Source organism: Falco punctatus, assembly GCF_963210335.1.
Source record: "Falco punctatus genome assembly, chromosome: 10".
In the NCBI taxonomy this organism is placed as follows: domain Eukaryota; kingdom Metazoa; phylum Chordata; class Aves; order Falconiformes; family Falconidae; genus Falco; species Falco punctatus.
The window spans coordinates 8,110,299-8,136,217 of record NC_137590.1 but is presented as its reverse complement, the minus strand read 5'-3'; the positions used below and the strand labels follow the sequence as shown (position 1 = coordinate 8,136,217).

The following is a 25,919-nucleotide window of genomic DNA, read 5'->3' as shown; positions in this document are numbered from 1 at the left end:
GCCTATATGAAATTTATGATCTACCTTACAAAATACTAGAAGTTGCAAAATCTGCAAAACATTGCAGGAAAAAAAAACCAGAAGAGATTAAAAGCAATGCTAGTGACTTAGGTCCTTACAATAATGGAGGATTAGGTAACTGAAAAAATTATGTGATCTCAGGACACAGCCCTTCTAGCCCTTCAGAGACAAAGGCAGTCCCTCCCCAAAATAATTCCAACCTGTGTCACTTGAGGCACATTGCTTTTTCATCCCAGTGTACTCTGATGTAGAGTTTTTAGTTAGAAAATTTTCCAAAAGAACCTGGCACTTGAAAAGAAAATGAGAATCCAAAAGAAAGTGTGGGATCTTGTTACTTATTCCACTTCATAAAAAAGGAAGGTGTTTGTCCAAATATAAACAGACATTTCATATCCTCTCTTCATTCTCCATAGTTCAATGCAACTTGATGAAGAAAGTTGCAAATATGCAAAATCGGTTATATGGAGTGGCAAGATATGTGACTCTGTGACATATTTGCTATGTTACCTGTCAGGCTTATTCTTTAGCTTTTAAGGAAACAGCAATCCTCCTCTGGGATTAGATAACCAGAATGCTGTTAGCAGAACTGGGATACCAAAACCTCTGCTTACTGCCTCTGTTAAAAGAGTAAGAATAACTTTTTTTTTTTGCAAAGTGTGTCAATTCACACTGAACTATCCTTAACAAATAATCTGTCAGAATTCTGCATGAAAAGGAAGGGAGGGGCATCTACCTATTTTGTGTACATTGAAGTTTCAACCATTAGTGGTTGTGTGATGAGATGTACCTGTGCAGGAAGTCTACAGCGTGTGTGCATGCATCTGTACCTTTTGCTGCTTCTGATATTTTTCGGCCTTTATGGGTTTTGCAGAATGTGTTTAAGGTTATTGTCATGCTGTGGCAGAAACAGCTAGACGTAGAAATTTGTAAGTCATAGCTGCTAAGGACCATGTTACCATTGGATGGCACTGTAGTCCTTACTGCTCATAGTTCTCACAGCCCTGAATAATTTTACTCCTCGTAAGAATTTTAGGTCAAGCAGCAACTAATAGAGAAATAGTTACTGGAAATACTCTTTTATGGCTAACGCAATGTTAATAAAATAGGAGTTACACTTGCAGAGCTGGCTTTAGTTTCACAGCATTAGATCTTAGGAAGTCTGTGTTGAAGTCTTGCCAGGTTGCTTAGTTTTCTAAATAAAGATTTCAAAATGCAATTGATTCTATCATATGGGACTTGGAAACTGTGTGCTCTCTACTATCATAAAAGATGTTATGGGTATGTTTTATGATTATAGGGTATTTTATCCCAAGGCTTTCACTCACTGTTTTATGTTTTAAGCAATGTTTTATATTAATGAAAGAATGCTTTCAGCAACCATTTCTTTAAATAATTCTTTTTCCTTACAGCAGATATGGCATCTCTGAGTTTGGAACTGCCTTCACCTATGTATCCTAGGGCTACAGAATGGGTGAGTGCTTAAGTCTGCAGACCTGTGGTCTTGCAAGCATAAATATTTTTCACCTTAAGTTGAAGACACAAATGTTCAAGGGAATGTCTGCAGTTAATTCAGAGTTGTGGCCGCTGGTTTTACATATGCAAGGAAGCATTAGTTTAAATTTGAGTTATTGATACACTATTAGTTTAATATTGAGACAGTTGTGTCATTGATATTGCTATAACCATAGCATGGCATTCAGTGCAAGCAAGCCAATTGCAAAGTTTCCTGTAGCATTTTCCAGTCTGTTCCGAGTTCCTTGCTGCCTGTACACTTAGTCTGAAGCTAAGTGAATTACATACATGAACTGCTGAGTAGACTTGAGGCTGTGTATCCAAAGGCAGTGTTTGGCAGCAGTATTGACCTAGCTTCACCTCCTTTGCCACCTGCTGCTGGTTTCTGTGGTATACCACCCCTTCAGTTGTGCCAGCCTGACTATTTATGCAGCTGCACTTGGAAATGGAGCTGGAAACATAACATATCTACTTTAAGAAAAAAAACAAAACAAAACAAACTGCTAAGTTTTCTTCTGGGTTAGTTTTAAGATCAGGTCTCCAGTATAGTGAACCACATGGTTACATAAACAGTTTTTCTAGAACAACAGAATACATTGATGCTGGGGCAGGAAGATTACAGAAGACAAATATCAATACCATAAGCCAGTATTGCCACTAATGACTGCATCTTGAGACACCAGAACTAGATCTATGATTTCAGTGATACACAGTAAACTTCTGTTTGCACACAGACATCTTGTGGTTGCACACAGACTTGATATGGGCTCTGACAAGCACAGTTAAACAGTTCTGAGCACAGCTCGGTGTTGAGCTTAATATTTATGACAACCCATGCACACACACACCCCCGCACCCCACTCCCCCCATAAGTAAGATCACTGTAGAAACAAAAAATGCCTTAAGTGGAAAGAGGACCCTGAAATTCTTTTTACCTAGGAATGGAATGAGAGCTTTCTAGTTTCAGGTAAGCCCCTAAGTGGAAAAAATAGTGATAGGAAAATAAGATTACATCCATTAAAAATGGTATTTTGTTGAAACAAGTGTGACTATTTTCGTATTGTCCTCTAAATTTCTCTAAGTTATTTCCAGAGGCATATTGTATTTCTTTTGTAGTGTGTGAGTTGTATTGCTCTTAATTGATTTCCCATAAAGGAAGAGTAGCTCAGGTCAAGTCCTTTTTGCTTAGTCCAAGAAGGGCTCAATAAACCTGCTTGAGCAACTAACACCACATTTGGGATGATAGTAGGTAGATTTATACATTGTATTTCCCCAGTACTGTATATAAACAAATGTCTTTCAGCTGAAACATTTTTTCCAAGTCAGATATAGAAAAATTTTCAAATCTGGCCTAGTTTGGTAAGCAAACAAGCCAGAAAAATAGTGCTGCAGGGGAAAGAAACCTCAGTGCATGGTTGGCCTTGGTGACTACCTGCCAGGAGAAAAGGGACCTATGAAACTTTCTTCTAACGTATTATCTGAATCTTATCTGCTCAAACACTTCAGAGTTCAGGAAGAGCAGCCAAAGTCAATTTTTGCTTAGAGTATTTAAACCCAAATATAAACAGAAGGGAGAAGTTGTGCGTGTGCAGGAGGAGGTTTTGGGGTGGAGAATGAACAGGGTAGTGGGATTGGGGAGGGAATGTTTTAACTTACATTGATTCTTCTGATATCCTCTTGGAAATATGCACTGTTTTCTCAAATGACAATGAAATTGCACAATACATAACTGTGGTGGTGGAGGGCTGCTGGTGTGTATCCAGGGGCCAGTATTCTGTCTGACCTCAACAGGTAGATGAAACAATAGCTAGAATAAATTAGAGAACAGCTTTGTTGTTACTGTACGCTAATTATCTGATTCTACAACGCCTGAAAAATACCTTCTGAAATGTATAAAACAGAAATTGAATTTTCAGGTCTTTGTTAATATTTTGAAATACTAACAAAAAAAAAAAAGTGCAGCTTTGCTGACTGTGCAGTACTCCAAAGTGCCTGCAATCCTGTGAACCCTTACAGTGTGTACTGTTATGCTGGGTCAGACACAACAAAATCCTTAGTATTTCAAGGACATTTTGTGAACTTCTCCCTGTCTTGCTGTCTGAGAAGAGGTACCTTGATGTTGCTTTCATCCAGATCTGTCTGATGATTGAGAGATTAGTTATCCACTCTGTGCTTCCACCCTCCCCACCTGAATCAGGTATTCTCAGCACAACCATCAAGCTAATTTAACCCTGTATTTAAATGGAAATGGTAGTATTTAAAGTGTAAAATTCTTTCAGTCTATTAACACCTTATTTATTGAATATAATGGCTTAGAAAAGCTACAAAGGCTGATGCTGTTGGAATACCTTGCTGTTTAGTGACTAATTACCACTGTTTTTCAGAGCTGCTCTGTCCCAAAGGAAGCTCCAGAAATGACTGTGCTTTGGGATGTAATTCCTCCCAACTCTGTAATATCAGTGCAGACTGTAAATCGTTTGGCATCATCTTTTATGATGCATCCCTGTCCCTTTTGTTATGTGAAATCTGCTCTGTGATTAAGAAAAAAGGGCAAGGCGCAAATCCATGCTTTACTGCTTCTTCCCTGTTGTGTGAATTGTACAGGATAGCATACAGAAATGCATTTTCTTGAACAAGTTTTCAATGGATTGAACAGAGATTCAAGAAGGAATTTGAGTTTATTTCAAATGTATGATATTTCCATGACAAGGTGACCCACTTAGTGGATGGGGGAAAGACTGTGGATGTTGTCTGCCTATATTTTAGCGAAGACTTTAACACTGTTTCACACAACATTCTCCTGGAGAAACTGGCAGCTCATGGCTTAGACAGGTGTACTCTTTGCTAGATAAAAAACTGGCTGGATGGCTGAGCCTGAAGAGTGGTGTTGAATGGATTTAAATCCAGTTGGCAGCTGGACACAAGGGGTGTTCCTCAGGGCTTAGTATTGGGGCCAGTTCTGTTTAATATCTTTATTAGTGATCTGGGCAAGGGGATCAAGTGCACCCTCAGTAAATCCAAGTTGGGAGGAGTGTTGATCTGCTGGAGGGCAGGAAGGCTCTGCAGAGGCATCTGGACAAGCTGGACTGATGGGCCAAAGCCAATAGTATGAGTTCGACAAGGCTCCGTGCTGGGTCCTGCACTGAGTCACAACAACCCACGCAATGCTACAGTCTTGGGGCAGAGCGGCTGGGAAGCTGCCCGGTGGGAAAGGGCCCTGGGGGTGCTGGTTGACAGCTGGCTGGGCAGAAGCCAGCAGTGTGCCCAAGTGGACATACAAGTATCCTGGCTTGTATCCAAAACAGTGTGGCCAGCAGGGCTAGGGCAGTGAGCATCCCCCTGTACTTGGCACCCTGAATACTATGTTCAGTTTTGGGCCCCTCACTTCAGGAGGGACATTGAGGTGCTGGAGTGTGTCCAGAGAAATGGTGGAGTCACCGTCCCTGGAGGTATTTAAAAAACATCTAGATGTGGCACTTAGGGATATGTTTGGATATGGTTTTCTGGTGGACTTGGCAGTGCTAGGTTAATGGTTGGACTTGATGATCTTAAAGGTCTTTTCCAAGCTAAACCATTCTATGGTTATATATAAGAGACAGAAATTGAAGCACTCTTACAAAATTAAAACATTGCTATATATTCTGTCTATGGTCTGTCTAGCAGCAGACAGATCCACTTCTGTTCTTATTTAGGAGCGTAAATAATCCGTATGTCATTTTTACTGCAGAATTGTGACAGTGTCTTGCCCACAGTCTACTTCTTCACATACCCTGTGAAAACTACAGTTGGGGCAAAACTTGCAGCTTGTGTATTTTCCAATATATTCTATACAAACTGACTACCCACAGTTTGACTTTATATTTCATGAAAGAGGAATAGTATTAAAGCTTGGTTGGAACAGATCTTGAGAGGTAAAATTGCAAATCAGCTACAGGGATGTTTTTGCCGAATGTTTCTCTACAAGATACTCAAGCTGAGCTGTACAGAATGTATTGGAAGTGGAGAGGAGGAGAGTATGTTGAACAGAGTTTCTGGGAACAGAGTGCAGGATGTATCAAGGACTTCAAGATAAAGGTAGGGATAAGCAATGAATTTCCACTCTTTTGCCTCTCATTATTTTCTTCCAGACACATCTTCCATTCACAACTCAGCACCTTGTAGCATTGATCTTCCATTATAATAGCCACAGGGGTATCTCTTTCTCCCCATTAATGTGAGCACCACTGAGAAATCAGTTGTGGAAGAATACTAAGGACACAAAGTGTGTTGGAGCAGGGAGTGAGAGCATTCAGATGAACCTAAATAGACCTAAATGGATGAAGGTTTCTCTGATATTCTCAGACATTCTATTCCAGTGTTTCAGTAGCTTCATTATTGGATATTTTCTCCTAGTGACAAACCTATGTATTTCTAGTTCTACTTGTAGCTCTGTTCTTGCAGAAGATATCTTTAAATGAGTATTTTTCCAATGCTAAAATGAGTGGAAGAATTAACCTGTATATCTTGGAGGATTTTGTGTTGCTAAGTGATATTCCAAAATTTTTTTCATATGCTATTTTTACATTTTAAACATTTTAGAGCAGATACTTTGGGCATCCAAATGCATATGTAAAATGTCCATGAGACTGGTTTGCAAACACATTAGGAAGCTGAATGTTATTCTGTTATCTGTCATGTGTATGTATGGACACTAGAAAGTACCTGCAGTAGATGCAGAATGTAAGCACAGTTATGCCAGCTACATGTGTAGTCAGAATAATGAAGGAACAGTTTTATGTGCACTTTGAGCTTATGTTTGTGTATTAGCTTCTTTTAAAATCAGTTACTTTCTCTGTGGTATGAGACATCGAGCATACCGCATATGAATATTTTTGAGTGGTTTTGCTGAATAATTAAATCACAAGCTCTCCTGATTTGTAAAGAAAGCGAGCAGGGGTGAATCCCTCTTTTGGAACTGATAAAATAGCAGGAAATTGAACCAAACCAATTTATTCTGGTTCCTATGAAAAATATTGTCTGTGAAAGCATAAAAGCACTTACAAAATGTCAACATTTCACTCCTATCTGCATATAGATCAATATGAATGGGTCACAGTAACCTCTCAGAGAGCAGGTCTGCATGACAACCCAAACTAGTATGTATTTAAGGTTCTTAAAAAGCCACAAACCACTTTTAATCATGGAGTATCTGCTCCCAGCAAGATAATTTATATCAGATAAATCTGAATGATCTTGTATTAAGATGGCTTCTTTTAACTTTGCATTGTAGCAGAAATATAACTTTCATCAATATAGACAGGCACGCTTAATCTAGAAGTACATACTCTGCCTTGTGTGTTATTTTACTTTCCTTCGTTGTCAAATGTCTGTCTTTGTGATGATACTTTTAAAAATTGTTAACAGATACAAATGTAGAAGAAGTTCTCAAGTTTCATGTGTAATTATCATCACTGTATGCAGTAAGTTGTGCACATCTCCAGCATGGGATAATTTTCAAAAGCTATTTACTGAGAAGTTTAGAAGACATGTCTGTACCAGGTGCTGATATGAATAGTAGAGATGCCAGACTGACACAGGAGCATGGTGCAGCACACATCTGCAGATGTGTTATTTGGCAGCTCTAAATAATGTAATTTAGGTGTAGCAGAACTCCAGTAAATCCTGCCTTCCTGCCCCATTTCAGATTGCGTCACATCTCTCCCATAATTCAGCAATACTGTTTCTGGTTGGGGTGCTAGTGCTCTGTCACAAGTGCATAGTCTTAGCAGCGTAGGTACCCCTTGTGTGACATGCACATACCAGAAATTTCTTTGGAAATTAAAGATTCAGGCTCCTAAATGTTAATGCTTTTGAAAGTCACAGGGTAACTGTGTAGAATGTCTTTGCAGATCTTGTGTGGTGTATTCAAAGTCTGAATCTAGCTGGGAACTAAATGGTAAAACAAGTAAAAAGACCATAAAATACTGTCCAGTCTTGATGTCTTGGAAAGAATTCTTGTTACCTAGATGCACAGTCCAGTAATATTGATCAGATTCTATGTATCCTGTGATTTGTATTTAGCACCCTTGTAGTTTAATAAGGTGCCTGGAAAAGATTTATGTACTGAAGATAGCTTTACCTTCAAAATCTGAAATTAAATAGCAGTTCAGAAGAAACATGATTACTTGGGATTTAAATTTAGCTCCTACTTTTTGGTGTGTTAATTGAAAACTTAAATATGAAATAAATTGCAGAGACTTGGGTATTCTGGTTTGAAGTTGTTTCCTTCTGAAAGATTTTCATTTGCTACTAATTTCAATTTCATATGCAAGATCAGATTGAGCAAAATACTTGACTGCATGATATATACTCAGACTTAATAATGTGCCTTGCAGGTTTGCAAAGCTAATCAAATACCTGAAAATTAATTTGTTTATTCAAAGTGTAATACAGAATACTTACCCTAATTTTTTCCTCATCTGCCACGTTCTGCTATTACATATTAAGATACATTAAGTATTGTTAAACAGTTAAATATAGTATTCAATAAATAAGAAACAAGATGGAAGGATTTCTCTGGTCTCTTCCACCCAAAGGATCAAGCAGTTAAAATTATAATCAGATTCCTCTGAGTCTGATCTTTTACTCATGATGAAAACTAGCTCAGTAAACCACAGAAGTACATGGGGCAAAAACCTGCCACAAATATAAATCTAATAGTTGTAAACAGTTATTGTAAGTATTTCTTATCCAACAAACTTCACATTTCTAAATGTTTGATAATTAATATTTCTCACAGCTCTCTGTAGTATCTCTGTTTAGTTAAGTGCTGTAAAGGCACAAAATACATCACAGTTAAGATGTAGTCATATCACCCAGAGCAGTCAAGGATCACCATGTCTCATAAATTGTTGTCTGTGTGCTGAGCTGCAGTCACTGACCATGAGGGCATTTTTAACCTGTGCCAATTCTGTAGTAAAATGTGTTAGAGTAGATCACTGTTAAGGTTAAAGTATTAAATTTTGGAGGTCTAGGGTCTAGTCCTTTTTAGTTATCTTGATTGCATTCCTGTAGATTGGAGTAGACCTTTAACAGAAAATGAAATGCAGGACCCTTTAAGGAATTTATAAAAGACAATGCACTGTGGCCATCCACATGTACTTCTGAACTACTTTTGGTTACTTAAATGGAGGGAGTAGTCATATGCATGCAGCTACAAGGTTTATTTTAGTTGCATTATTTGTAGGACTCTAACAACTAAGACAGGAACTCCACAGGAGCACAGATCATTATCTCTTTGAAATTTGAAATGCACATTAAACTATCCAGAATTAACCAAAACTATGATCATTTTGAAGTTTTCAGGTTTCTGGTATGTGTATACAGACATAATTTTTGATACCTGCCATCTGGAAATCTCTGTATCATTGCAGAGCTATGAGTGTCTGGTTTACATTTTGTGGGGTTTGTATATAGTATAGTATGTTTTGCAAGACGTTTGCTGGATCAGTTCCAATTCTTTCTCCAAAGCTTTACACATAGGGAGATTGCTGGCAAGACTGATGTTGATCCTCTTGCTAATGGGGACGGAGATGCAAACTCTCACCTCTGTAGTAAATATCTGATGGGCTGCCTTCTAATGCTTCATATAGAAAGCAGTTGCCACTGAGGCCTGTCTTGTGCTGTTATATCAATAAATTACATGTTGTTGTTCGTTGTTCATGTTAGATATTATTGAAAGATTTCAATGTCTTAAGCTGCTATGCAGTATTTGCTGGTTTTTCTTGTTGCATGTTCCATACTAACAGCTGTAATGTTATGATTACAGCAATATTGGTTCACATCTGACAGGATAGAAAAAAAAAAGGTTCATTATGTCTTTTTCTTACTGAGTTTTTACGTTTATGTAGCTGAACCAACTCAGTAGTGTTACTCCTGATTTAAGTATGTAATAAGAATTGGGCTATTAAAGAATAACAGCAAGAAAAGAAAAAATATATTTTCCCAAAGGAAGAGAATGAAAGGATGAAGAAGGAAACAATGCTTAATTGGGTCCACTGAATGTGTACTTTGCTACAGAAATTTTGGATCATGTGGCTCGCATTAAGCAAACAAGCTGCCCACAGGAAGAACCAAATGACACTGTTGGGTGTTAGCTGGCAGCTTGATCAAAATCAAAAATGAAAACATCCTTTGTCGCCTATAGATTGTGAGCATTTGATGACATAGTGCCTATGTCCAGTTGTGCAAAGAATTAGTGTATTGACAAGTGGAAAATCAGATGACATAGTGCAGAAATATTATTATCTATAAACTGTGTGTGTGTGCGCGCGTGCGCGTGTGCGTGTGTGTATAAAATCTTACAAACATATTTCTTCCAGCATAAAAGAGAATTGATGGATATCAGGAACAACTCATGAAATAGAAGATGTGATGATTTCTCGGTACGATGAGAAATTGTTTCTAAGATGCAAATTTTCAGTATAAACTCTCTATGAAGGCCTTTGTTCACATTATTGTTGATAAATATTCTTTCTTTTTTGATTACAGAGGTTTTTTTAGTATTTAGTTAATTAACTAATAAAGGCAATGAGTTCCTTTTTTTTTTTTAATCTGTCTGTGCCTTTACATAACGGAATTGAATAATATTCATATTCCCTAATTGTAGGCACATCTTACAGTGCAAATACATAGTCAGCTTTTAACTACCTGTACAGAAAGAGATGGCAATTTAGAGCTAGGTGCATTGAATTGTGTTCCAATGATACTGTCACTCTGTGTTGGCAGTGCATTAAGTAAGGACAGATAATTTCCCATTTTAGCCATCTAGTTGATTGTGCACAAGTCAGTAGTATGAATTTCCACCTCTCTTCTTGGTAATAAATCCAAAATTATTGATTCTTTTCCCCCATAATGTGCTCCCATTTGTGGCAGTTTTGGTGAAAATGAAATTGAGCTCTTATTAAAGGTTAGGAGACTTTGACAATTATTTCCTTACAACAGTAATTACTTTGTTCTAATAAAACTGCCAAGAACTCCAGAAGGGAAACAAACAAAATTCCTTTTGAAATGTTTTTTTATGACTGTGCATGGCTTCCAGATTCAGCAATATCAGATCAAATATTCATTTTAAAAATAAAATTTTAGGGTAACTATTTTACAATTGGTTTCATGGTCACTTCAGCTTTTTTTTTTTTTAACAAGGAACTTTTAAGATGGAACAAAGGACTTAATTTTTGCTACAGCAAAGCATTTTTAAATATTAGAACATCTTTATGAGGTGAAAAATCTCTGCTGCCAGAGTGTAGTTTTAAATGCTGGAAAAGGCAGTTTCTTCACAGAAAATTGGACTGTTTTTGAGTGAAGAAGCATGCAGATCTATGAAATACATTCCACTGTGTGATATTTCCATGAATCAAAAAAATCAGTGGGTCAAAGTTTTATTTTCCTTATCTAAAATAGAAATATATAGCTAAGCTTGTAAGAGGAATGGTTGAGTACTGGTTGAGAATTTTTTAGCAAAACATTCTTTGTATAAAAATGCTGTTTTGTTAGAAGAGAAAACACTTGTGGACATGTACTTTTTACATAAAAGTTCTGAGATTAGAATGGAATTTCTAGCCATCACAGTAAGAGAATGTAAGAAACTCTCCCAGTTTGGAAAATCAAGAAGTCTGGTAGTTAGTGCTGTCACTCACAACAGGCACTTTAACTTTTGTCTCTTGTATCTCAGAGAAGTGCCTTAAAGAAATAGCTGTTTGAAATGTGGCTGCCTATACAAGAGTTATGTGCTTATGTTCTCTTGGAAAAAAATTGGAAGAACTTCAGTTTGTTCCAGTCTGGAACACTGTTAAATGTTGATACTTCAGGATTTTTCTACAATATTTTTTCCTGTCCAACCGTAAGTAGTTTAAATAGTAATTTAAATACAATGGCTTTTAGCCTTTGTACAGTCTTACTGTGCATCTTGGTTTCACTCTTCCTTCTTTGGGATATGTACATATTATGTTTGTTTTACATGTGTTACCCAGATGAACAATGCCATGGGATGCGTGACCCACCTAATGGCTTGAAATCCTGGCACTATATCATTGGTTACAATAGGTGGGGCTGTGTACACCCAAAACCAAAAAAATGCGTGTTTAGACAATAAAATGATTGGGGATTGTTTGTGTTTAGGTTTGCACATTCTGCACATAATCCCAAGTAAATAATGAAGAAGAGAAAATCCATTAAATAAGTCATTCAAAATTTCATAGAACTTGTCAAATTAATGATTTCACAAGTGACATCCAACCAATTGTTTTTGCAGTAGAGCACTTTTTTAGGGATTAGAGAAAATCCAGACCATTCTCAGGCAAAATCCAGCTGAGGTGAGGTCAGGAGTTTGCATTAGAGTGTAGAAGTCCAGAGGATTGTGGAAAATGTTGAATTTAATAAGTTTTGTGAATTATTAATTTTATTTTATTTTTTCACTCCTGTGAAGCAGCTTATATCAATATAAAGCCAGGCAGGGGAGGAGTACATATATGTAAGACTGAAGACAGTTACTATTGCCCAAGCGATGGTAAATGCTCAGTAATGAAACTTTGGTCAAACAGAAGTGGCTTAATGAGATGCGAGGCCAGCAGAATACCTGTTACAAATTAAGAGATAAATCTGTAGCTGCTTTGAACATACAGTCTTTATTGCTCAAACTAAGAGCAGTCAATAAGAAGAATTTACAAAGGGGGTGGAGAAAGAATGTTACAGTTATGGTTTAAATGTTATGAGACTAGGAAACTTGTGTTCCACAACTACCTTTACTTTTGTCTTTATGAAATAACATGAAAATGATAAATACTTTTTCCACATCAGGTGATGTGGTCAGCTGTTTGGTAACTAGGGGAGAACACCAAAGGTGCTAAGCACTGTGATGCTTAAAAGCTGAGCAACAGGAAGAGTTAACCTGCTGGGTGATCAAGTGTGGATATCTGCCTGTGCCAGGGAAGGTGCAAATCTAGAGCACCAGAGTGCCTCTAGGGCACTCTGACACATACCGAAACTTAGGTACATAAAGAGTGCCCAGGTGGGTTTGTGGGATTTTAACTCAGATGAGCATTTCTGAAGCCAGAATAAATTTCTCAGTGATCATATGACTGAAAAAAATTCACTTTAATCAATAAATGTATAGATGTGGCTTGGCGTAACTTATAGCTCACGTCATAGAGACTGTCCCATAACCAGGCAGGATGGACTTTAGCAATATTCAATTTTATCAGCTGGCATAGTTAAATATGTCTATATTGCTACTGCTAATTAGCAGGTTACAGAGATAAAGAGAAGACTAAGATATATGAGAGATTTGTTAAACACTGGCACCCCAGTTGAAACACTCCATGGAACAGCTATCTGTACTTTGGGCAGGGCATTTTTTCCATGCAGAGTGGGTATGCTATTGTCCATATTTGTCTAATTTCAGCCTAAGTAGTTCCAGATTTCACAAAACACAATGTTGGTGAACTTTTTCCACTTCGTATGTCTCTAATGACTGGGTATACTCGGCAGAACAGGGATTTGAACACTCCACTTACTAATGCTGTGAGTCTGATGGTCATGACCTAGGCCAAAAGAAATTGATGAAATTGGCTTCTGGAATGTACATGCAATGTACTGTGCATGATTCTAGTTTAGCTTCTGAAGGATGAACATAGCTGATTTCCCAGGTTGCCCTTCCTATTTTGAATTGAACAGGAATATAGTCCTTGAAGAGGCACTGAAATATAGAGTGCTGTCTGGTAGCGTGTGCTGAGCAGCCTCAAACTCCAATGTAATTGAAACTCTGTGTTTTCTGTGAAGAGCCCAACTAACAGAAAAGTGATTGATACCTGCATAAGAAGATTTTCTTGAGGATTAAATTTTCAATAACTGCCAAATAAAAATCCTGTTTTCCAAAATTAATTCCGCATTAGACTACCATAAGATTTATAGATAGTTCAGGAAATTCTGCTGTAAACTTCTAGAAGTCAGTGGCTGGAATGATACAACTTTGGGTATCAGTGACTAGAACTCTGAAAAGAATCAAGGAGTTAAGACTTTGGTGCTATGAAAATTCTCATCAAGACCCTAGTTCCACATTGTCAGCTCAGCAGTCTTTGGGACTGCTCAGCTAATTATCCATTCTGTGATTCTGGAACACTCATTTAAAATCAACACTGATTTCTTTTTTTTCCTGAGGTGCTTTTTAGAATTTCAGAATGATTTTCAGAATCAGCATTCAAGTTTCTAACAAATTGTACAAGCCTGCATTGTATTCATGATGTCCTCAAAGTTTTCCAGGTACTGGATTGAGCCAAAATCAGTTTTAGTGCACTGGACATAAACTGTAGGCTTGGATTCCAAAAACTAGCCACTGGATGCCATGTACAGTAACTGAGTACTTGGGTGCTGAGTCCAAGAAATTCAGACTATCAAATTTCTGGACTGAAAGTAATATAATTTGAAATGTCAGTATTCTGAAGGCTGTTATATCTTACAAGAATACTTCAATGGGTTTTTGAAATATTCACTGCATTTGGTAAACAATTTGTAAATTAATAGGGGTCTACATCAGGCATACTTAATGCATTTAGATCCTGTTTCTAAATGTTCTCTTGTACAGCAGTGAATTTGATGAATCAGATACTGCTTTTGAATGGCACAAATATTCTACACAAAAAACCCTCTAAAGACACATTTTAAATCAGTTGCTTAATAAATTTAGTAACGCTTAGATCTGCATGTATAAACTGTGTGTTTAGAAATGAGCAAAATTAGGTTTTGATACACAAAATTAATAGTGTGGAGTGATTGGAAATTGTCCTTGTAATGTATGGAATTAAATGTTGTGAGGGAAACAAAACATAGTCAGCAATGAGTGTAAAACATACAGCTCTGGGGAACAGGGTCTGATAATTCTTTCTAGAAGAAAATTCTGCTAGGTTTCATCGGCCAATTTGATTACTGGTACAATGTAGTTTCACAAATTCTTAGTATCCGCTAAGTATTTTTATAGTACATCAGATTGTGGTCCCTACTCTTCAGCCAGTCTTGCCCCTGAAATTTCTTTACCTAGAATCAATAAGGAGAATCTGATGGGAAGTGCTTTATATGAGGGATGTCCTCAGCTGCACAGATCCTCAGTTTTACCGCAGATTGCTGGTGTCTTTGTTGGACTTTTCAAGGAATATAATGTCACATGACAGGATCTGAATCAGAGTCTTATCTGTAGATCACAGGTTTAAATCTAGTAGTGAAAGAAATTTTAACGGGGCCACTACTCAGTGTGATGTTGAAGCTTATTAAGCCTCAGTCTAGTTTCTCTTTAGCTTCATGTTATGAAAACAACCTAGCACTACAAGCCATAACAGTAATTTTAGTTCTTGCATAGAATTTTTAGCAGTAGTTCTTGAAGTGTTTTGTAAGAGAAGTCATAAACATTAATCCCATTTTTAGTTAAAATCTGAATTATGGAGAGATAGAGCTCCTTCCCAAAAATCAGGCTGCTTGTCAGTGACAATTCAGAAATTAAGTGTAATTAACAAGCATCTCACTCCAGTGCACCACCCACAGGGATCAAAGCTCTTAAAAAAGAACTCTGAAGTGGAGCAACTTCTTTCAGTGTCCACTGTGAACTTGAGTCTGAACTTTCGGCAGACCCTCAAGATCCAGGAGTGCCACACTGGGAAACCTTTACTGTTTTCCATCAGGTGCGGTTTGGCGGTTGTCAGTCTGACATTCTAAATTCCTGTCAGCAACACCAATTTCAGTTATTGCTATCCAAATATTTCCTAGTCTTTTCTGTATTATATTTTTTAATTTTTTCCACACTTAGCAGTATTTTGGAAACTTGTTGGCCTTCATTTTTTACCCAGCACCTTAATTGTGTCTATGAAGAGCCTGGAAAGATTGGTTTTCTATCCTTAAACTGCTTTCTTGATTTTGCGTATTAACACTGCCAACTTCTTTAGTCTCTACTTAAAGACCTGTTTAATATTTAACTTAAATAAACAGAACTGAGATATTTTATACAAAACTAGGTATTGCAGGCCAAAAAATGTCTGGATTATTTTGTTTCAAAGCATTTAAAGTAAAAAACATGAAAGAATGAACCTTTTGTTAACACTTCAGCAAGTGCTACAAAAAGTAGAATGGGAAGTAATTAAGGACATCTTTTTGCTGTATGTGCTATTTGTATTAGTAAGATTAGTACTTTTGAGTATTAATTTAAGCAGGTGCTCTGCAGAAAAAAAAACAAAAGCAAAATATTAGGTTTGTCATAGTTTATTTAATTTTCTGCTGATTGGCCCTCAATCTCATTGCCTTAACTCACTCTCCCCAGCTGCTGTGATAAGTTTCCACTTGTTGCTGGTTTTTTCCATAGTAAAACTTTGTCCCAGTGCCAGCACATTATGTTCCTGGTTAAAGCCATGACGTCAAATGGTATCTGGCTCCAGGCCAAGGAATGCTGCTGGGAAGGAGTGAATGAATGAATGGATTTTTCAATTCACATTGTAGTTGCCTCTTTTGGAGCCAGAAATCTTCATGTAATATTCAGTCAACTGGGTAATGTAAATTTATCAGTGTTTCTTAATAGAACTAGAAGGAGCTTCAAAAAGGGTTCACAGTATGTACAGCAAGTCAGGAAAAAATATTGTGATAAACTTCCAAGTTCAGAACCAGTTATAGTCACTAGAACCATGAATGAAGATGTGATTCAATGCATAGTGGCTGCTAAACTCTAAGTACAGTAAGAGAAAGAAAAAAGCCTGGGCCTAGCATAGTTACTATCTGATGTTCAGAAACTGGAAGAGAAGACAAATTTCAAATTATAAAAATTTCCATAAGCTCATGTAGTATGCGTTTCTCTCAGATATAACACATCCTTAATTCTGTATGACAAAACACTTCTTTTATCTGTACATTTGCAAACCTGATGGATCAAACTTAAAATCAAATTCACGGCTGTAAATTCAGTAATCTGAAAATGCTGCTAAAATTTTGCCCTTGTTTTTTTGCTTTGATTTATATGAAAATTGTCTGATATGATGTCTCTTTCAACTGAAGCTAATGTTCAGCATACTGCCAGTTCATTTTCATGGTTTCCTGATGTTTGAGTCCTTCCAGGAGGAGGAAGAATAAGGTCACTTTGTAGCATTTATTTTCTCATGTATGATTTATTCAGTGGTAGATGATCCATATTGTATCAGTTAGTCCCAAAGAATGAAGTGTAGCTAAACCTATGTCACAGTAGTTCCTTTCCTTATAGTAGCATGTGTAAATCCTGCATTAATGTAGTTCATAGAATCATAGAATGGTTTGGGTTGGAAGGCACCTTAAAGATCACCTAGTTCAGGTGATTAGTACAGGCTAATACTCAGGGCTCTTTTATAAGACACAGTAAAGAACAGTACTAAGCGTCCCTATCTTTAACAAATCTGCGCACTCATAGAGTATTACTATAATAAATGTTTTACTGTTTCATAATTAAAAGACACTGTAATCCAGATCAAAGAAAATTACATTTTTAAATGAATTTTGCTAATTGCTGCTACTCTTGCATGAATATAAAGGCACTTTTAAAAATCTTCCACTTGGTAGGAAACAGGTATAACAGTTACAACTGTTTTGGCATCCAGAAGATGCACAATACCCTGTTGTAGAAAAATACCTGGCTTCTTGGGTATATATACTTGCCTTTTTGAAAGGATTCATGCTTCATAGTGAAAGTATGACTTCCTGAGTATTGTGTGAAGTGACAAATGTGGTTTTCATGCCAGATGAATCCCAAGATACATAAAAAATCATTGTTCCACATAAATGACTAAATTCACTAATTTAGGCCTAATGCTGCAAGTATTTACACATGTGTTTACATTTATTACTTTGACTATGCTTTTGAAATCAGTGGGATTATTTGTATTAGAGTTAAGTACATACATAAGCAGTTGCAGCATTAAGCTGAAGAAGTCTGGGTTTAAATAAAAACCTTTAAAACCATAGTCATGCTCTACAGTATCCCTCTGATTAGTCTGATTTGGACAATGGAGGAAGAAGATATTTTGTGATCCTCTTTTTTTCTAATTTCAGTAATAAAAACATAATAATGAAGGGAACAATAATGACACCCAGTCCCTCAAGCAGATGGTGATACCATTTTCTTCTGCATCTTGTTTTCAAAATTATTTAGTGGACTGGCATTAATTGTTTTTCTTTCTTGAGCCCGTGTGATTGTTTGATTCTGAGTCTTGCATATAACTTTGCCATCACCAATTAACCTCCAGCTTTATTGGATGTAATTGTATGTACTATAAAAGGTGTGAGGCTGAGAGCTCTTTCAGAGTGAATGGTCTCTTCATGTGCAGTATGCTACAGTCTCTGAGAGTTCTCTTCAATACAGTTTGAAATAAGTAGTCTTTTAAACATTCCAATAAGCAAAGTTTAGTGCAGAATTGAATCCAGAGAAAAGACTGGAGTAGCAAACAGTCCAGGACAACGCATACCTCAGCATATAAACTAAGTAATATGTGAGCAATAGCAGTGGCTTCCATCCTTTTCTGAAGAAACCAGCAGCAAACAAAGCAAAACTGTGTAGTGTATCCTCTCTGAGGATATTGTTAGCGGAAAAATGACAGTTTATATGATCTATGATAAATCTGTCTGGAGTATCTATGGATACATCATGTCCTTAACAGTACTTGAGGTGTCAGCCAGTCAGCAGCCAATCTCTTATGTCAAATTCAGTGGAACCAGAAGAACTTGTTGACCTGGTGAAGTTGGGATCCATAGGAGGGCTTGCAATCAGTTCTGCCTGTTAGCATGTCTTTATTCTAAGAGTTTTGAAGTTGTAGTCTTGAAGCTATTTTTTTTGGCAGCTGACTGTGAGGGGACAGGGATGCAATGAATTTGTATCATGGTGTGGGAAACAGCTATCACAGATGGATTACAGAACAGAGGAGGATGTTCCACTGATTGTAGCTCACTGAGATACCTGGCTTCAAAGCAGTAAGACGACACTTAGGCCTCCAGTAAGAGGCCTTTACTGGGGAAGAAATACTTATCAGCCTTAGAGCAAAACATGCTTCTAGCGTTAATTGTGACAGTGCTGATGCTTTGTACTAAAGCAGTGCAGTGAAACATCATATAATGTAACTATTCTTCCAGAGAAGAACAACTGATACCAGTGAAGTGCTCTTTTACTGATTTTTTTCTACATTATGAGTTTCTCCCAGCCCATCTCCTGCACCTCTTCGCACCTCTCACCTATATGATATATGCCTCCAGAGGTCTATAGCATAGACCTAGCCTGAGGGTTTAATGCTTTTTTCCTTAGAAAGTGGTTCCTTTTTTCCCACAGAAGTACAGGGCATGGTAGTGGGTGTGGCAACTGTAATGGGTGGACCTCAAAACTTCACATTTTATTTGGGTTAGTTCCCCAAAATTTCCATGCTGCTAGCCCAACCAATTCAAATTGTTTTGATCAGCAGAATTCTGCACAATATGACTGGCTTATATGGTGGCACTTTTGAATCCAGACAGTGTCACAACACATAAGTACAAAGAGGTAAATAATGGCAATTAACTGGACTTCCTTGAACCTCCCCAGAAATATTCTGTTTTATTCACAGCAAAGGTTCAGAACGGCTCATGTTTTAATTGAACCACTTCACTCATCCCTAAATGAAAACAGTTGCAAACAGTGTCCAATGTACATAGCCCCAGGCACTGTAAAACAATCAAATGAAAAGACTTTTCTTTGTCTTATTTATTTACTTGAAGCTAAAGAAAAATGCCAAAATTCTGCCCTTGAACAAATCACCCCTTTTTACATACTTTACCCCAGGCAGAAGTTCCAGTTTTTTCCTAACTTATGAGTTGGTTTTATTTGTATATTTTTGTGTATCTTATTTGTTTACTTTTCCTGCTTCTTAAAATTGTCTCTTCTCTTTAGAAGTGGGGGAGAAGGAAAGAAATTGAGGTGAAACCACAACATGTTTTCATTTTCTTGTAACAAACAGATCTTTTTTTCACAAGCTTCTGCAGGCACTAAATACCAAATATGGCTTGAGACAATAAATTATAATTTCCTTCAGAGAATGCAGAGCTGGGAAAAGAAGAAATGCAAGTGTTCGCAACATGTGTTAAGAGAGATAGCTGACTGAGATTTGTTAACTCTACACTGTCTCATTCTCATAATTTATATTTGTAAAAAATAATAATTAAACTATTTATCCTTGTGCTGCTCACTTTCAGTTTGCTGAAGTCTTTACAAGTATGAATATGTATCTTTATTTCTGGTTTTCAAATATGTCTCTTATGAAAGTAGCAAAATCCCCATGGAAGTTAAGGCTGGCATTTTCAAAAGGTTGAATGTCTTATGTTAGTCTTCATTGATGACTGCTTGGTGAATATTCTGTGTTGTAATTTACAAGCAAGCTGAATCTTAAGTAGAGCAACAGCTAAGTCAATTAGCAGTAGAGAAAACCCCTGGAGGAGGGGATATAAAACTTCACTTACCACTAACTTCAAAGAGGGCTGAATTACCTGCAACATCATCCAGGAAGATTTTCTTTCCCGTGTCAACACAGCATAAAGAGAAGCAATTTGTTTATACTATTCCAAGGTGAGGTTCTACAGAAATGAAACTATGTATGGGGGCCTTAACATAAAGGAGACAGAACTCTTGTTTTGTTCTGTTTGATATATTATACTGTATGTGCCTTTTGTCAGAATCTTGTCTCTAGACGTCTTCATGTCAGGATTAGATACCATTTCACAGCATCTCCCTGGGACTATACAGTAGTATGGTCAAATGAGCTAGATCCCAGTGACTCCATGCTCTGCAAAGACCTGGTTAGAGTCCAAGGAGCAAAACATCAGAAGCCATTTAGTTTCTGTGCCCTGGATTCTGTTACTGCGTCCTTGTTTCACCTTCTCTTGCCCAAACTAGAATTCTTTCCTTCCTTGATCATTCAGCGTAACATTCATTTCTTATCACCAGATGAACCTCACATACTTATGTGCTCAAACAAACTGTACAAAAATCACTGGGCAGGTCCTATGAAAAGCTGAAACATTTAATTATCTGTGTCCAGCTTTAACAATCTTTACTGAGAAACGTAGATTTCATGGATAATGAGATGATAAATGAGATAAGGAATAATTCCTATCTTTGAGGCCGGTATGTCTTGTACCTCCTCCTGCTGCTGCAGAAGTCAGAAGTATAGTCTGCATGTTGAGATTTGTCCTGAGAAAATCGAACATTGAAAAATAAATGCTTGGTTTTTAGATGAATTGGCTTCATCAAGGACTGGCCTGATTCTGCTAAATAAGGATGGAAAAAATAGTCTTCTGACTGCAGCTCTGTGTATATAGATGAATTATAAGGAATGTTCAGAAAGTCATGTCAGTTCATAGGTTAGCCCCTCTAAGTTTTGTGATATAAACAGGTATGTGGTTTTATGTAACTTTTTGGACGTGACAAAACATGTATTGGTTTAAAAAATTACATCAGAAGAATGTCCTTATTGGGTAAAGATTGAGTACATCAGAAGGGACCCTGAGGATCAGCAGAACTTAAGCAGACAAGGACAATGCACGAAGTTACCTTATTACAGAAATGTGTCCAAACCAAAATAGTGTCTGTGGAAAAGCCAGGTTTGGTTCAAGGGAGAGGTACCCAAAACCCCACAATCTACACAAACAGAAATCTCTTAATTTCAGGGCACCATGCATATAATTACAGTGAAAAAAAACACAGGTATTTGTTTAATATTTGTGATTTCCCAATCTTTTGCACAGTTTTAGCAATTATGGAAAATAATTGCTGTAAAATCAGCATAATTTGTTTAGTTAGGAGTTTGGGATTTTTTTGTGAAGGAATTACAGAACCATAGGATAATTTTGGCTGTAAGGGACTTCTGGAGGTCATCAAGTCCAGCTCCACAGCTCAAAGCAGGACCAAGATAGAGTGGTTTACTCAGTATTGTGTCTAGTTTGAATATTTCTAATGATAGAAACTCCACAAGCTCCTCACAGGGCAAGCTGTTCCTGTGCTAGACCACCCTCACAGTAAAAAAGCTTTTTCTTATGTTTAAATTGAATTGCCTGTGTTTCATTATGTGCCCATAATGAGTAGGGTATTAACATACCCAAAATTAGGCACACTTTTGACTACAACATTAATTTTCTCATCTGTAAAATAATCCACTACTGTAATAACCCTTATGACGTCAGCAGATATACGAGGCTGTTGCTGGTATTGAAACATAATATGCTCCTGTAACAGAGCAGGCATTTGATTTCAGGTTGTGCTGGTTTATATACTCTTGCTGATACTTAATAACCATTTCTAGCAAAAGCCTCGAAGGGCCTGATACCAGAATGTATTGCTGGTATAGTCATTTGTAATGATTTGAGAGTTGCAAATGTGCTGGAGTAAAAAGTGACTTCTCTAAACTCTTTGAGGGCTTCAGTGGAGGAGGCCCTGAGCTTCAGCTAAGAAGGGAACTCACACAAGACTTCCCATGGCCCCAGGAGAGAAAGTGCACTGTATAGTTGGAGAAAATATTTTTTTCTTTTCTCTCCTTGCCCTGCTGTCTCTGATGATGTATTATTTTATGTCATTTCTTGGTATTTTAACTGTGGAACTAACATTTTTATAAGCAGAGCAAAAGGTGATGTTTATTGTGGTTTTTTTTTTTTTTTTTTGAAAGCAGTGTTAATGATGTTTTGGGTTTTCCCTTGTCCATGTAGTGTAAAATAATGTTTGGATGATAGTGTTTTGCTTGACTTCTTTCCAGGATTTTTCTACTTGCTTTACCCCTTCTCTCTGTATGTGTAATATCTGACTAGTAATCCCACAAAAAAGTGAGTAATAATTTATTACAAAGTCTTTTTTGCTACCCTCTCCCAGGAAATGGAGGCATTGGCAGTAGTAATATTTTTCTGTTTGTTAATAAAAAACCAGAAGTGGTCTTGATGTGGATGATATCCTTACCTTGTTGAGTAAGTTTTGCATAGGTACTGCCTGCAAAATGATGAGACTTGGAAGCTCAGGCAAACCATTTCCCCTTGGATACATAGTGGCATTGCTACCTATTCAGTTAAATTTCAGCTGTATTATGAAGGTCTACCATCTCCAGTAACTGGGCATGGTAACTGGTCTGCAGTGTCTTTTGAAGACAGCAGTAAGATATGCCAAGGACATTCTGAAGAGCCCAGTTGGTTGCCAAACTGCTCAGAAAGCCTGAGTCTTACCCAATCCATTTGTACAAGAAATAACCTTTTCTAGTGACAGAAGTTTTCTGAAAATTTTGGGGACTTTGCACAGTTCTTATACAGGTTGTACCTACACTGTGAAAGTTACTCAGCTAACAGTGCACATTTATTTAATGGATCAAAGTGCAGCTTTCCTGTTCAGTGATTATAGAGTCCTTACTCATATAAAAATCCTGTTGTAAAAAAGGAACAGAATTCGATCCTTTATGTTTAATGGAAAAGATGGTAGAAACTTACCAAGTCCTGGATGCAGAAACATCCTTTAAATTCTTGGAGTCTTTATCGTAGTACAGCAGATCCCTCCCATCTTAGTATCATGCTTTGAATAACAGAGGATGTAAATGGCACACATAGATTTACATGGTAATCTGGCCCTTTGATGAAAGCTTAGGTTTATATTACTATATATTATTCATCCCTTAGCTGTTAAACACAGAAGGACTCAAATAATATCATTATGAATTTAAAAATCTCCAAAGCCAGGGATTTAAGAATTCAGATTAATATTTAGATTTTAATCTTGAGTAAGTGTTGTATTTGTGTCACCAGCTTGTGAAAAATTTCAAGATTATTCCTGACTACCACTGAATTCATGAGTGACTTTGGATAAACTATTTCTGCCTTATGTTTCCCTGAACAATCTTCGGTGTATCTTTTTATCATTTATGTTAGCTGTTGCTACAGAGTCTGTATTAGGTACACAAGAAGATCAAAGAGAAAAATGGTATTTTCTAGACCTCATGTCTGTTTGACTCTGCCACCCAATGGTGTACTTTGTTATTAGCCACTGCCTTCTCTCTGTTTCCGAGGAGTTGTTCCATTATTTATTTATTTATTTAATGCAAACTTATCTCCAGTGATACAAATCTCACATCAATGTAGCAACATTGTCCACAGATAGGAATTGTAATGAAAAACTGTCACACAGGAAAAAGGTTTTTTTTCATATAGATTTTTGCTACTGGTATTGTTGAATATCGTTTCCAAACTCTGTTTACATCTCACTTTTGGAAGTTTCTGATTCCTCTGAGATGAAGGTTCCTTTAATGTGGCACTGTGAAGACCTAAGAAGAAACAGAGGAAGTAAAAGAAGGGATTGCAATTCAACCTCCTACATTTTTATATCAGTCGTGTCATGAAACTCAAAATATCTGCCCCTGAAGTGCTTAAATATGTGAAATAACTTTATATACACATGAGACCTTTACAGGCTTAAACCATATGCCTGAAATGTGTGACAACCTCTCAACCCCTTCTGATGATGGATGCTGCTTTAAAATAAAAAGCTTAACTCTGCATTAAGCCAGGAAATGTGCCAAAAATATCCCAGCAAAGTATTCATGTGATCTTGATGGGATAACTAGCTGGCTCTCTAGAAGATGTACTTCAGGAAGTTGAGCGGTGGAATGGTGTGTCAGGATTATTGCTAGACTAGTCACTCCTCTCAGGTGCTTATTAATGGAACATAGAGTTTTTGAGGAAATGTACAAACTCATTCATCCTTATCAGCAAATGTGTCCAAAATAAGTACTGTCAACTGTCAGATCTGGAAGTGCTGTACATACTGTACCCTGAGAGTTCAGTCACGATGCTATGAGGTTGTTTACTTTGCTTTTTTGTCTTAAGAGTTACACAGGTGTGTACCTTGTGGGAAGATAAAAAAAGGGTGGGAGCTGAGAGAGAGGGAATGTTTAAGAAGTAGGATGATAATGAGCATAGTGCTATGTTGGGAAGATTTGATTGAACCCCAAGTACGGGGTGATTTTAAAAAGCATGGTAAAGGTTTTCAATAGCAGTGAAAAGCAGCTGAATACTGCGAGGTTAGGTGCATAGTGTAAGCTTACCCACTGACAGGGTTCAAATACCAACATAACATAATTATGGTAATCTGTGTAATATTTATAGGACTTGCAACCTAACTAGCCTTGAAATAGTTAAAAATGCAGATCCATCTCAGAATAGGTAGAAGCTGGTAATATTTTAGACCACACATTTTTAGACTGTGTTCAGGTTTTACTGAAATAAGGCTGCATGCCTGTTCCCCAGCCAGGAATTGCTATATTGACACATGAATATTTGTTTTTATTGACACATGAACATTTGTTTTTGTCTTGAGATCAAGATGTCAGTCTTGTGTTTATTTAAGAGACTAATAGAGATAGCGGTTGAAAGGGACCTTCGTTGATAAACTTGTTCAAACTCTTGCTTGAAGCAGGATGTGTAACTCTGCCTGTGTAACAGGCACTGTGTAACTCAAACATTTAGGAAGTCAATGTACTGCTGAAAATGCTGAGCTATTTAACAGTGATTGGTGAGACCGACAGTAGTAGTTAGAGATGTGCGTGATAAAGTGAGCCATCATAACTTTTAACTATTCAGAATATTCCTGCCTAAACTGTGAGACAGTTGCTTTGGAGTGCCAAGGTCTCAATAACAAAAAGGCATCTGGTCTAGACCTCTTGTGGCATCTTGAAATCTTGCTGCAACTCTGGGGCTTGCCCTATACCTATGAAAAGGGCAGGGACATACCTGAACTCTGGAAGAAGTATATTTACATTCTGCCATTGTGGCAAACAACAGGCATGTGGGTTTCACTGCACAATCCCAAAACTGTGGGGCCAGCTGGAATGGGTGGGCAACCTGCCAACACCTAGTGACAGAGGTTGCAGGGAATGTAGTTTGCTTCTTTCAACAGCCTATAGAAGGAGCAGTGTGTAGCTCATTCCCTAAGGCATTTTAACTAAGCCTGCTTTACTCAGAATATATCAGAGTACTTTGGCTGACTACTTGATCTTGTACCAATGGACGGTTTCAAAGCCACAATGTAGTTTTTCAGGAATATTGATCATGCTAATTTACTTTCACCACATAATATGTTAAAGATAAATTTCTCCATCAAAGAAAACAGAGAGGAACTAGTGTGTTCTAATATTGTATTTTGAACATTCTCTTTCCGACTCTAAAAGCAAATGAGGTTGCTTTGTAAAGACATGATTCACTACTTTCTTCTGAGAACAACACTGATGAAGTGAACAGTCCTCACTATTTTGCATTTTAGTGTTAAGGTTAAGTTTCTTTATGTTGCTTGTACTAAGTGTTCAGTACCAGTT

At 37.2% G+C, this 25,919-nt stretch overlaps 1 long non-coding RNA gene across 1 annotated transcript in view; it reads left to right on the top strand.

Annotated features, from left to right (window-relative positions):
* Nucleotides 1–25,919, top strand: part of LOC308070715 — a 52,538-nt gene that overhangs the window by 7,370 nt on the left and 19,249 nt on the right. Inside the window, exon 2 of the long non-coding RNA XR_013930812.1 lies at nt 1,431–25,919. This exon is cut by the window's right edge and continues 19,249 nt beyond it. This is a non-coding gene — a long non-coding RNA (uncharacterized lncRNA). The remainder of the gene's footprint in view (nt 1–1,430) is intronic.